Source organism: Aplidium turbinatum, chromosome 16 (assembly GCF_918807975.1).
Source record: "Aplidium turbinatum chromosome 16, kaAplTurb1.1, whole genome shotgun sequence".
Lineage (NCBI taxonomy): Eukaryota > Metazoa > Chordata > Ascidiacea > Aplousobranchia > Polyclinidae > Aplidium > Aplidium turbinatum.
In genome coordinates this window covers 21852467-21862090 of record NC_137487.1, presented here as the reverse complement: position 1 = coordinate 21862090, position 9624 = coordinate 21852467, and the positions used below count along the sequence as shown (strand labels likewise).

Here is a 9624-nt window from a genome sequence, read left to right as displayed (position 1 = left end):
CATCGCTCATAAGATCGCAAGGTGCAAGAAAGAAAACATCCAACCTATTAAAGCTTAGCCTAATTGCTGCAGCGACGCTAAACGCAGTCTTTGTGAGAAAGACTAACCAGTAAACCACACTCTTCGAAATTACCGTCGGCAATTGCCGAGGTGATTGTAAGGACCACAAGATTACAAGAAAAAACTAATTTTCTTAGACTACACCAGGCTAGGATGTTGATTCAATCTTACTATTGCTGGTTGTTTTATTTGGGTTACTTCCTACTTCGCCGGCGCTTAGACACGTGCCCAGCTGGGAGAATCTTTTATAGAAATATCACCCTATTTGCATTGATTTCTACGTCAAATTATTGTAAGCATCTACTCCTTGTTGCGCCTCGCTTTCTGTTATCTCGTCCAGCTGATACAGCATCTGATGATACCGATTCTGACTAGTTTATCACACAGACTTTGTGTTGCTCGCAGTGGCCCAATTGTGCCGAAATTATGTTGGCTTATAAGCTTACGTAAATCGAGGCAATCTTCTCGCAAGGAGCTCTTGATATGTTACCTGTACCTGGTTGAGCAATTAACGTTATTTTATGATAATTCAACGGTACTACAAGCCTTAAAGCAGCCGGCGGCCATCGCCGCTAAGTAGTGCTTAAATGACCGCCGGTGCTACCTCCTCAGTCGGCCAATTTGGCCGCCTATTTCTTCTAGCTAATTACTTAACTTTGCAATAGAATAATCGTGAATTAACCGTCAAAAATATCTAGTATCAAAGAGTGACGCAGAATTAGGTCAGCGCGTCATAATCACCACTGCTGTATTGTGCGGAAACATTTGCTATTGTATGGAAAGTACCCAGCTGCGATCACCAGCTATAAGTCTTGTTTGGAATTACCGACGTTTATTTAAACAAAGTGTTAATCTAAAGTGCTAATTTACATCAGCTCTGGAAATATTGTCGTTTAGATGTAGATTCAATGTTGTCGGACATTGAATCGTTGTTAAAAAGGAGAACTACCCAGACAACAAAATTCGTTATTTTTACCCTGATTTAACGACTGCAAACATTGAATCAATGTAAAAATGATGGATTTTGTTGTCTGGGTAGGTTAGTTGACATCCGAGGGGAAAACACGTGTCTTCGGAGTTGAGAAATGTTTCCGCTGTGTGTTAGAGACTTCACACCCTAAATGGTGACATCATAACGGTATAAATGCCATGGTCAGGTTTTATAAAAGGCCGTATGCAGTTGAAACAATTTAGTGCCGTCCGATGGTCACCGCAATACCGGATTACAATCCCAATAAAGCAGTTATTGCGTGGTACAACGATTCTATAGCAGGACGTCGCTCAGACTTCAACAACACTTTGAAGTGATCATTTTGGCCTTGTTGCAAGTTTAATTCTATTTACTTGTGATATTGTTATTTGTATTTTGGCCTCCAAGCACGCAGATTTGGCCACCGAGAAGGAGCTCTCGGTAGGCCACGATGCCTGCCGGAAAAAAACACGAGTGTTAAGGCCTGTACTAGATGTCGAATTAATGTAAAACAAGCGTAAATTTCTTATTGGGCATTGTTGTTATGCAATATAATCCGCCGAGAAAATTATATCGATTTGTGCTGACTCGCACGTTGAATCAACCTAAATTTAACTTACTTTCCTCCTCCCCGTGAGTTTTTTAACGTGAATTACCGTAACAGCGTGCGTATCGCGTTGCTCGCTTTATCACTACTTTTGGTATTATTACATCACAACAAATCAAACAATGCGTTCGTGATAGACTACTCTAGTATATTTTTCGCTTCTTGTTTTACATGTTTTAGTATAATCTTTTCCTACTAAGTGTTCACAGCAATTGCCGAGGCAATTTCAACTTTTGCCGTTTGGCCTAGGCAACGTTTTTGCCGAAGTAAAAATATGCTAATTTCGAAGACTGAACCATTGCGAATTTGCAAACATATACAAAACACATTCAATGAAATCTGTTTGAAAACTCTCGCCCATCCAGAATTCCTCTTTTCTAAGAAAAAATCGACGCCTATGTATGTGTTTATTGTGTTTTTTTTAGATGTGGTACGCAATTTTTACGCCATGTAAGAGATACTTGTAATGAATATAACTTGAAATCATGATTTCATAAAATTATAAGTTGTGACGGACCCATTAACATTACAAAAATTTTGACGGCATTTTTGAAATCAGCGACCCAAACAACATACGAAAACACTCTAAAATTATGATAAACAAAATTTTTCAAAAAAATTGTTGTCCAGTGTAATCTATACATTTTGTGGTTTTTCTAACTTCTTAAGAATTCAACGTTGACAAATGCAACAGCTGTACAATGTATTAAAACTAAAGAAGTGCAAAAAAACTAAAGCAATTGTCAACATTTATCTGGAAAACTTTGCAAAAATTGCTTAGCAATTTTTATATGCCATTAGTAGCAAATTCACAACAGGGTGTGACATGATTATTATCAATCAAAGCAAACTTTGAAACAGAGGTTAAACAATCAAAAATAAGGCGGGGGGCCGGGGCGCCCCCTATCATAACAGTTTACTATATGTATATATACTGGTAATTTTTTGAAGAGTCCATTTGAGGCTTCAAAGCTGTTTAACCACTTGTGGACTGATGACATACAGTATATACGCAGTTTGTCTGTTGACAAATAGATGGTATATAGTTGTGTATACAGCAAAACTTTCAGCAATTGTTTATTTCAATATTGGCAACATTAAATTAACCAGCAACCACCAAACTAAAAAACTTTTCAGAAACAAAATTACAGTAAAAATGAAAATTTTCTCTGAAATTAATCCCGTCCAGTAGGCTAAGTGAAATATAAATAGCCACCGTCTTCGGGTAGCCTACCTCTAAATACCTATTGTCAGTGTTGCAAGATGTTTTTCACTAAAAGTAGGCTATATATTAAAGCTTTGGTAGAGAGTTTGCTTTGTTGAACCATAGAGATACTTTTGTTTACACACAAAAATATAACATATAATATATATCATAATTAAAAAAAATCAACTCAAACGTTTTCGACATGTACGTGTATCCTCATCAGCAATTAAATCTGCAATATACATAAAATGAAAAATCGTAAGATAAAATTGACTTTGCACTACAACTTACTGTATAACGACGCTCTGGACTGAAAAGTACAAACAGAACGAATGTACGAGTAAATTATGCGGGGAAAATAGATCACATGAGGTGTAAACTACATTAGGTAAACAATTTGAACACACGCAAAAGGAATGAGGAGCAACAGGCAAATAACTGCCGGTTGAGAGATGGATTGTTACGTTTGATTCTTATGGCTTCCATGATCTTAGTCTGAAAATCAGATGTCTGGTTGACATACCAATGTATGTCTGGTTTGCGTCACGCAAACAACTAAATTTATACACAACATTCGAAGAAAGAGCAAAGGGGTAGGCAACTTCAGTTGAAAATATTGGTGCACTTTTAATGTTTTATAAATTTAGAAAAGCACGGCCAAAAAACACAAAAACAAAAAGAACCACACATGTAGTAATAAATGACAGCCTAATGAAAAGTATTAGAAATTAGCAATGGAAGGATGAAAGACTTTCTTGCATCTTATTATCACATCTTAAAACTTTTTGAGTGCTCTTCAACAGCTACAGTAAAATCATGGGTGTTGTCCATCACAAAAAAATACTCGGTAACTTATTCACGCTCTCGATGGAACAGAACAGCAAAATTTTTTAACTCAATTTAACTTTTTTCACCTTCCCTACATTACAAGCATCAAGACCAATGATGATTGATGACGTGTGATATCACTGATGTGAACAAAGCTTCGCTTTGCAGATTGGGGTTGCGAAATTGAACAAAAACCCAGCGTTTCCACAGAATTTTTTAAAATATACTTTTACTTTGAACCAACATGAATACAATATATTAAATATTAATAATTTTTATTGAATCGATTTACTAAACTTGAATATGATTTACTAATTTTTTCCCGGCAAGATTTCTTTCAGCCGCCTTAAATCCGGTCTTCTGATAGGTCAAAATACCCCATATGCTGCTGTGACCTGTAGATTGCAAACACACTTTGAGGGATGCTTCAGGCAAGCTAAACACTTCCTGGAATTGAACCAGATGATAGTACAAAATAATCGACAATCCCACACAACTTATCTGGGTGTCAAACTAGATAAGGCCCTTTCTTAAGTTGCAAATCCCATATTGGAAAAGTAAAAGCCATAAGGTGGCTTCTCGTAATAATCTCTTGCAAAAATCAGATTGGTGTGCCCTTCCAGGTTGCAGCTACGAAACGTTGACAGCTTCCGCTTTATGCTAGTCGGTTGCAGAATAAGCCTGCCAAGTGCAGTATGTCTTCAACAAATTGTTTATACTGTATTTCTATGCTGTTGTAATAATATCTACTGTATCGTTTTTTGTTAGTCTTGCAAGACCTGGTGCGTTGCGTTCTGAAAGGGCTTTGCCCTTGGTAGGATTTCTTTCAGGGGGTTTCTTTGCCTACCTTGCTTTACGTGATGAGCTAACGCATCAAGAGTGTTCTCCTCAAGCCCATCAACACTTTTGATAGCCACCGAGGTCGATCAACATAGCAACTCTGTTTCAGTCTTTTTACTCATATAAATTGTTAAAAAAAATTAACTTGCCTATTTTTTTCTCTTTTTTCTAAATTTTTTATTTAGGTGTTGCGGCCGTGCCATATTTTAAACTATTGTCCTGCTTTGGTATCATGCACGTTATAACGTCCGCGTTTTGTCGCTTCTACCTTTTTCTAGATCTATGCTATATGTTTGTCATATATTGTATTTTTGTTGTGATTGTCAGAAATAAAAACAAACTGATCTGAATAGTCCCCGCTAATTAAGCCTCCGATTAATAGGCTCACCCGCCCTAATTGGCCTGATCCGGAATTCTTTCTTTCGTTCATTCAATAAAAAAAGATTCGACACGAACCGTATAACCTGGATCTCATTTCATTGCGAAAAACACGCTTCGTTGCGCTGACACAATGCACAAAATGCATTTTTTTTGGAAAGAATAGATCGTTGTGTACAGTTGTTAGCCTATAGGGCTCTGCCAGTAACAGATTTATCAACTTCTAGCTATCATAGACCTACATTCGATCACAGTCAACTATGAGCATAACAGTGGCAAAAATTCGTCCCCTGCTTAATCGGCCCATTCGCTTAAATAATAGGCTACAAATCAGCACAAAATCGTCCGGTTCGGACGTGGACTTAATAAGCGGAGAGTAGGCCTACTATATTGTCTATATTTCCTATCATAAAAGACTAAAATCCTTCATCAGTATCACCAGCCTGCTGCTGGAGCTACCGACGTAGCCTAAATCAGCAACGAAAATCCAAACTTTCTGAATGTTTAAAGAAAAAACGCTCTCAGATGTTTGTGATGTGAAAGTCAATGATAGATGTCAATAAGCACACGCACTTGTTTAATTTTAAGAGCTCAATTGTTTTGTCATTCATAGCGCTGGGCAATGATTGTGACGTCAGACTTGCCTCAAAGAAGGTTATGGCTCCTGAAACCAACGTGAGCTGCAATGCCAACTACAACAAGTTTCTATTATTTGCAAAATTTTCAAACAACTAATTGTCCAAAATGTATCAAAAGCAGAAAATTGTTTTAAATTGTATTAGACTTTCATGAACAAAACAACACTTTTATTTTTAATAAAACTGTTGGAAACAAAAATACTTTGAAATTTCAACATCAGACATATAGGCTAGCCCAGTAGTTCTCAAACTGTGCGTCGCGACGCCCTGGTGCGTCGTTTCACTTTTCCAAGGGCGTCGCAGAATAGTTCAGTTTCTTGGCTTAACTCAGTTTAAGATTATACAAATGAGGTTAACCCTTTGAGGACCGCTGGGACACAGGTGTCCCATGCACTTAGCCGATTAAACCGCAAGTAACTAAAAAAAATTCTACTGCTGATACCCTAACGTAGTATTGAATGTCTATCCTTAAAAAAAATTGGAAACTCTGAATCATTTTTTTTAGTGTTATTTCGGTTTGAAAACAGTGAAGAGTTGAGGTTACAATTGCGTTTTTTCCCTTCAAATTTGCGAAGCATATTTATTTACATTTGTCCAAGCTCGAATCGAAATTTGCAAAATACTTCCCAGAAAAATTTTCAAACTACGAATGGATTCGTGATCCTTTCGTAGTAGGAAATCCGGCAAATTTTCGATTCAATTAATGACGATTATTATCCAGGTTTGGTGGAAGAAAGCACTACGAATTATTCCCATTCACCACGTCGTATTTATGTGTAGCAGGATTTTGTGCCTTGGCGGTGATAAAACCAAATATCGATCGCGAATAAACAGCGCAAGAGAAATGCGGGTGGCAATTTCAAAAAATCTCCTAAGATTTAATGAACTTTGTGAACACAAACAAGTCCACAAGTCACATTAAATAATGTACATTGCTTTTTGTTGTTGTATCAATAAACAAAACTTTAATCAAAAGTTTCTTCATTGACTTTTATAGTCCAGAAAACTTTTCCAGAGGCGTCGCAACAAAAAAAGTTTAAAAACCACTGGGCTAGCCTATCCATAATACAAATTCATCTAGAAGTAATTCATCAGTAAAACTTTCAAATTTGTCATTATGACCCTTTACTTTGAAATTTCCTAAAAGTGTCAATAAGAGGGCAAAAATATTTTACATGAATTCTTTGATATTTACAAAATAATTTTACAGAAAAATTCCATTCGAAGTAAACGCCAGGTGATTTGTCTGACACCAAGCAATTCTCTTTCGGGTTGACTTTGAATTCCATCAACGCCAATGAGGCAAACGGTTTAACAATCTCTTTCACAAGTTGTTACTCTCCTCGAAATTTCTTACAATGGCTCCCTCTCTTGTTTTCCAAAACTTGTTCAAGTCATCCGCGTTGTTTTGCGTGGACGTAATTTCAAACTGCCCTTCCAGCTGCTCGCGATAAGTGTTCCCAGGAACACTCAAATAAGCGCCGGTTTCGCGATGTGTGAAACGAACATACAGGTTTTGCATCCAATACTTTTCAGAGCACAACACGACCCAGTTGTCCAAGTGGTCCCCATCTCCGTTCACTCCGAAACAGGAAACTTCTTGCTCCATTGACATTGGAGACTGGATGTGATGACTGTGCAAATTCTTACCAGTTCGAATATGAGTGAGCCGAATAGTTTGTCCACATTTTACGAGTGACCCCCTCTCCAAGTTTTCATCACTAGGGCTACGGATCTGCCAGTAGCTGTTTGCGTCAATGACTGAGGGCATCCCGGTGACAGACTGCTGGTAGCTTCCCCATCCGTACGTGATCTCGTGCGAGTGTAAGCGAACCTTGTGAGCTTTGTTGAGCAACTTGACTGTTGATCCAACAGTCACTTCAGAACGTTTCTGCTTTGTCGACGCTCCTATCGCTAGTAACGCAATATAGCATATCATCCGTAACACAAGTAACATCATTTTTATCCGGTTGGAAGTTTCAACGTCGATATAGCAACATATACAGTACCGGTACACTGTTTACAACAAGCGGCAGTAGCCTACATTCCCCTGGTTGTTATCTAACATTAACCTGTCTAAAACACACAACTTAAAAATACTGAAAAATGTTAGCCTAAAGTTTTAATTTTGGTGTATAGGCTACGATTTCTTCGTACGTCCCGTTAGGTCAGTGGGTGTTCGACTTTGTTCACCAAGAAACCTCAAACTGCGCTGGTTCGGCTGCAAAAAGAAACCATTTCAGAACTGCTCTCCATTCAGTTGCACGCGCAGTGATTAGTGAATAATTTACCGGTAACAAGCTGAAATTTTCGAATGCAAGTCAAAAGTGGTAATAGGCAAACTATGAATAAACTCGGGTAAATACAAGCTTAGCGGAAAAGTAGCCTACACACTACACAGCTTAGGCTACGTCAACTTTTTTTATACTAAAATTTCACTTGCTCTTGACCCATATTAAATCTGCAGGACCCATATTAAATCTAAAGGAACTATATTTTTTGCAGTCTCAACTCCTACACGCACAAACTATCAACACACGGAGAATTATAACAGCCAGCGGTGCTGTGTTATCACTTACAGGCCCCTTTAATTGTGTATGAAGTGCTGCCAGACGCTTTCTCACACAGTCGAGTACATTTGTCCAATCGAGAACATTCATCTTTCAAGTTTTCCGCTTCGACAAACCTTTCCTTCGATATAATAGACAAAACCAAGTTATCTCTTCTTCATTAGCCCTGTGAAGTTTTCTCTCTTTGAATTTAGTTAGCATCCATTCATTTTTCCAAATTACGATCTTATTTTTCATCCATTCAATCGTGTGTGTCTTGGGCAGCAGCTGACTCGATGACTGGTATGGTCTTAAGCTGCTTCCTGTTCGTTGTGAAATCTAGATTTTTATCTGCTATTTTATTCGTATTGTTTATAATTATTGTAACGCACTATTCCCACAACAAACAAAATAAAAGTTTTTCTCAGAGCAAAGTTATCGTGACGATTCAACATTTTTTTTATTTCGATCTTCAATCTGATAATATTGCAACCTTTCCAAATTGTTATAGTAATTATTAGGCTTAACCTATTTCGGCCTCAAAACGTTTTAAATTTTGCTTTTTGTCGATTCTGCCTATTTCTAGATTTTTATTGTGTTGACATGTGTTGTTTTCGCTGTGGTCACTAACAAAAAAAACCGAACTGATGTTACTGTAGTCTCCATAAATAAAAGGTTTTTGTCTTTCCAATAACGTTTGTTTGCCGATTCCTGCTTAAGCCTTTAAAACTTTTTCTAACCAAAATTATTGTCTTCAGCAACCTTAAAACATTTCTGTAGTGGGGGAATGAGCTATTATCTGGCAACACTGTTAAAAGAATTGGTCATAAAGTAACAATACCAGTATTATTGCGTCAGTCAAACAGCAGTCTGAAAGCTTTCCATTGCTAAAATATGTCGCCAAAGTTCCCAGATATCAATCAATCATTTTATTTTTTGTCAGTAACTCGTCCGGGACGAAAAAGATACTAACTAGTAACTTCAAAAATCGATATAGGCCTAGACCAGTGATTCTCAAACTGTGTGCCGCGGCACACTAGTGCACTAGTGCAGGGGTCCGCAAATAGTGGGTCGCAAAACGGTTTAAACTTACCACAAACATAACTTGTATGGCAAAAATAAATACAATCATATAGTCTTTGATGTGCTGAGTTTCGTACAATTTGGTAGGCTACAAGAAAATTTATACTTTCGATTGCAGTAGGCTATACAGTAGTTAAGCCCACGGCTATATAGCCTGGAAGACACCTTGAGGCAGGGCATGAAAACTCTCTCAGCTTATCTCCAGAACTGGCAACTGAAACTCAGCGAAACCAATGCATTGGCGGTAGCTTTCCACCTACGCAATCGGGAAGCTGATCGTGAGCTACAATGGAAAACTTCTGTTCTTCTGCCCCGAACCAAAATATCTTGGGGTGGCACTAGACAGATCGTACACATACCGCCACCATTTGGTGTCACTGCGCAAGAAAATGACATCCCGCGCTGCACTACTCAAGCGCCTGGCAGGCTCCAGCTGGGAGGCGAGTGCTGACACTTTGCGTATA

General features: G+C 38.0%; 1 pseudogene; it reads right to left on the bottom strand.

Moving 5' to 3' along the window:
- Nucleotides 1-5656: 5656 nt before the first annotated feature.
- On the bottom strand, nt 5657-7619 carry LOC145785412 (stromal cell-derived factor 2 pseudogene; annotated as a pseudogene).
- Nucleotides 7620-9624: the final 2005 nt, after the last annotated feature.